Below are 5202 nucleotides of genomic sequence, written 5' to 3'. Positions count from 1 at the left end.
TTCTTTATTGCAGTTAATAGCAAAATTTTATGAGGTCCTGATTGTGGTTACTTAGTGCTCAAATCGATTTTGTCTGCTTGCATAATTTTTGCTTTAACTTGGAAGTTCTGGATTTTGACACTGATATTTGTGAGATTTACCAGCCTCCCTCCCTCATCCATATGTAGATTTTGCTAGTTCTTTCCCTCAAAGGCAAGAATGCAATCCCCAAAACTTGGAAATTAAGCCTCAAGCTGCCTCATCCTTAAAGGAGCTGCCTGCTGGCTTCAGTTCACATAGACATAGTTTCCTGGTCACCTAAGGGCATACACTAAGCCTGTTGACATGAAATCAGGTTCTGTCAGACTTGATAGAGGTCCCATGGCTGAAAGAATCAACATACCAGTCACTATCCTAATAATAAAATGCATTTCATTATGGAGATGAGGGGGTAAAGGATATCTACCTGAGCTGAGTGTTTTATTCTTGCATCCCGATCAAATTGCCAGGCTGAATTTTAAAGATCATCTCTCAATTTCTATTCAGTTTATACTCCTCTCTCTCTGTTTGTCTCTGTCTCTGTCTCTCTGTCTCTGTCTCTCTCACTTTGCTTTTTGGAGGGGGGAAGGTAGGGCAATTGGGGCTAAGTGACTTGAGCAAGGCCACACAACTAGTTTTTTGTGTTGTGTCTGAGGCTGTGTTTGAACTCAGGTCCTCCTGACTCCAGGGCCGGTGCTCTATTCATTGTGCCACCTAGCCGCTCTTTCAATGGAAAACAACAAATCCAAATTCCCTGCTCATGTTGTCACTACCACACTCAACTCAAGACCACAAGGTAGTCTCACACTTTGTGTGAGACTGCACTCCACACCCTACCTGCAGAGATCCATCTCTGAAAGCCACATTACATTGGTACATTATTTTGCTTGTATTTGTATAAAACTATATGTGTAGATGGTGTCTCTCTGCAGTTAGACTGTAAGATCCTCAATGACAGGATTGTTTTGAATTTTGTCTTTGTATCCCCAGTACCTAACATAGTGTCTGGTATATAGTCAGTGCTTAAAATGCTTATTGATTGCTTGATTAATAAAAGATAGACATAGTGGAGGCCATTTCTTACTTTGTGTTTTTAGCTCCATCAGGAGCAACTCTTTAATAATAAATGTTAGTTGTAACTACTTAATTAATGACTTGTAGATGTTTGCACAAAGACAATTAGCTGTGGCAATTAACAGATCATTGGTAACTTTAGAGAGAGAAATTTTATTTTAATGAGGTCACAAGCCAGATTGAAAAGAGTTTAATAGAGAGAAGAGAGGAAGTAAAGGCACTGATTGTAGATTGTAGGCTTTCTCAAGAAGAGATATGGGACAATAGCTAGCAGGGATGGTTGGATCAGGTGAGAGATTTTTAAGGATAGAGGAAGTAGCCAGTAGATAAGGAGAGACTGAAGATTAATGCTGGAGAAGACAGGGTGGCATTGTAGAGGAGCTGCTTTCAAAGGAGGACTATCTTTTCATGTGAGCTTGGATAAAAGAGAAAATAGTCGCCAAAGGCATTTGGAAGATGTGAAATAAGGAAGATAAGGAGAGAAGAAGAGGAAGCTCTTAGTGAATAGCATCAATTTTTCAACGAAATATGGGGAAAGATTATCAGGTGAGAGTGCTTGAGGAAGGGGTATCATGGGAGGTTTGAAGAGGAATGAAATGGTTTGAAAAGTCATTGTAGTGAGTAGGGTAGTGGATTTATTGGGGAAGCATAAAATATTGCCTTGCTATGGTCAGGGCTCTGTTGAAATTATGTTACAAATTTGTAATCGATCCATATTGCATGGCTTTATGATATTCTCTAGCTCCTTTCAGTAGCATGTGAGTAGAAGCAAAAGCAGTAAATGATGAGAGTCATCCAAGGGTTGAAGCTTGGCAAAGCATGATCATTGACGAGATAAAGAGGCAAGGAACTTGAATGTAGCAAATAGTATAGAGTTGGACTGGTCCACCAAGGGGTTACACTAGGAAAGGGAAAAGAGTGTAGCCAGTCCAAGCCTTAGAAAGAACTAGGGGATAGAAGATTTGGAAGTCATGGTGAGAATGAAGAGCCTCTTTGGGAATTATAAGGCAGCAGGAAAGAATGAATAATAAAATGTGACCAGATAAAGAAATTTAAGAGCTTCCTGTGGGTGACAGAAAGATCTAAGGTATGGTATATCTGTTCATAGCTGAGGTAGGGTGGAGAAGTAGGACAAAAGAATGAGTAAATTGAAGAAGTAGAAAGCTAGGATGTTTGAGGGTATAGATTTTGATAGATGTATGTTGAAATACCTTGATTATGAGGGCAGAAGTTGGGTGAGGGGGAAAAGAATAATTCATTGAGAGAAAGAAAGTGTTCTGGTAGCCAATAGATAGTAGCTACCAGATTTTAAATATTGATTGAATAAACCTCAAAGGAGAATGGGTTGCTGAGTGAGGGTAGTAAAGGGAGAATCTGGAAGTGGCAATGAGAAACAAGGAATATTCTGACTATCACAATTGAATTGGAGGTATATGTGAAAGTGCAATGATGTTAGAAAGGGTGACTAGTGATACAGTGTCATCAGGAGGAAGCCAGGCATTAGTGAGGAGTTTAGGAAGAAAAATTGAGAGAATTTAGGAAGGAAAAAATTTAAAATTAAAGTCAGTTTGTTAACTATGGAGTCATTCCAATCATTCCAGGGAGTGCAGTGAAAGGGATGTATAGATCTAGAAGGGCATATAGAGGTAGGAGTTTTGTGTAAGAGAATGGGTTGTGGGGGATAGAGAAAGGGGTTTGTTAAATGACGATTGAGTGATCCAAAGAATATAACTGGATAGTTGCAGGAGGGAAATAGATTGAGAGACACAGATGATTAGACTGTTCAGGACCCTCTATTAGTTTCAATCTGTTGCTAGGTGGTTTGTGAGAACCAGGAGACATGACTCATAGCAGGTAGAAAAATGAAAGGCACAGTGTGGTAGAATCTGAGAAGGAAGCAGGAACTAGCAATTCTAGGGGGGACTGATATGGGAATAAAATCTAGACCATTCATTTCTATTTTTATTATTATTATTATATAGTTGTATAGGTTTTTTTTTTATTCTGCTTATTTCACTTTGTACCAGTTCATATGATTATTTTTATGCTTTTCTGAATTTATTATTTCTTACAGCATGGTAATATTCCATTATATTCCTGTAACAGAATTTTTTAGGAATTTTCAATTTTGGGGCATGGGCTTTGTTTCCAATTCTTTGTTCCTACAAAAAGTGCTACTTTATTATTAATGAAATTTTTCTTTTCATCATTGACTTTCTTGGAGGTATATCCCTAATAGTGGATCAAAGGGCATAGACATTTTATTCAATTTTTTGTATGCCTCCAAATTGCTTTCGAGAATGGTTGGACCAATGGAAAATTCTACCACAATGCATCAGCATACTTCTTTTTCTTTTTCTTTTCTTTTCTTTTTTTTTTGGAGGAAGGAAAGAAATTGGGGTTAAGTGACTAGCCCAAAGTCACATAGCTAGTTAAGTGTCAAGTGTCTGAGGCTGAGTTTGAGCCCAAGTCCTTCTGACTTCAGAGCCAGTGCTCTATTCACTGTACCACCTAGCTGCCCCCATACCTCTTTCTACAGACTCTCCATTACTGCTTACTTTCTTTGCAGTCTTGCCCATATGATGAGCAAGAAGTAAAGCCTCAGATTTTAAACAAACTTTGGAGCTGCAGAACCCACAAAATGGCACACAGAATATAACCTCCTGCTGAGGAGAGCCCGGCAGGCCAACAGGAATCGGCCAGCACGGGGCTTTGTGAGCCAAGCCCAGCTCCACCCCGAGGCTTTAACCCCAGGGTGGGCCTGACCAGCCACCTGCTGGAGGGACTCCAGATCAGCAGCAGGCGTGGCCTTTTCCAGATTTATCAACACATAAATGTGAAGGACAAAGTGGGAGGTAAGTGCAGTCTGGAATTTGGGACCCAGTAAGAGGGAGTGCATGATTTGCTCCCAGGGCAAGAAGCCACTGAGACTCCAGCACAGTCAGCCAGCACCATGTGGCAGCCTCAGTTCCTGGCCTGCAGAGTGTAGGGGGACCAAGCACTAGTATGGGGGGGGTAATCCCTCTTGCTTTCACCTTCTTGTATATCGATTGCAGTCTAGGGTGGAGGTCCTGGGGTATGTGTCCAACTTGCCAGAGCATGTGGAGACCTCAGAGAGGGTACCCATCTAATACCTCTGGCAGCTGAAAAAACCCCAGCATATGGGACAAAAGCTCCCCTGTTTGGTGACAGAGTCCTACTGTGCCAAAAAGCCCAGGGATCAATTGACTGAGGGGCGATATGACCAGGCAAAGAAGATTCCAACATTAGACTCCTATTTTGGGAACAAAAAAGAGCAAAGTATGGCACAAGAGGAAGACAGTAAAGTCAGAATACCTGCAACAAAAGCTTCAAAGGAAAATACGAGTTGGTTACAGGCCATAGAGAACCTTAAGAAGCAGATAAGAGAAGTGGAGGAAAAATTGGGAAGAGAAATGAGAACAATGCAAGAAAATTATGAAATGAGAGTCAACAGCCAGACTGAAGAAAATTACACATTAAAAAACAGACTAGCTCAAATGGCAAAAGAGGCTCAAAAAGGCAATGAGAAGAAGAATGCCTTAAAAAGCTGAGTTTGCCAGATGGAAAAAGAATCTCAAAATCTCACTGAGGAGAATCATTGCTTCAGAATTAGATTGGAGCAAATGGAAGCTAATGACTTTATGAGGAATCAAGATGCTGTTAAATAGATCCAAACAAATGAAAGAATAGAAGGCAAGGTGAAATATCTCATGGGAAACACCACTGATGTGGAAAAGAGATCCAGGAGAGATAATTTAAAATTATTGGACTACCTGAAAGCCATGATCAAAGTCAGAACCTAGAAATCATCCTCCAGAAAGCTCTCAAAGAAAACTGCCCTGATATTTTAGAACCAGAGGGCAAAATAGAGGTTGAAAGAATCCACCTATCACCTCCTAAAAAAGATCCCCAAAAGAAAACTCCTAGGAATATTATAGCCAGGTTCTGGAATTCCCAGATATATTCCAAAAGACTGACTTATTTCCCTCCCTCCTATCCCACCTCCCACTTGTTCTATTCTCCACTTTGATCCCGTCCCTTTTCAAAAGCGGGTGCTTCCAACTTCCCTCCCCCCCCCAGCCTGCCCTC

The sequence above is a fragment of the Petaurus breviceps genome, unplaced genomic scaffold, assembly GCF_028583685.1.
Source record: "Petaurus breviceps papuanus isolate PSGF00001 unplaced genomic scaffold, PetGlider_PUasm1.0 189, whole genome shotgun sequence".
Taxonomy (NCBI): Eukaryota; Metazoa; Chordata; class Mammalia; order Diprotodontia; family Petauridae; genus Petaurus; species Petaurus breviceps.
This window is presented reverse-complemented; position numbering follows the sequence as displayed.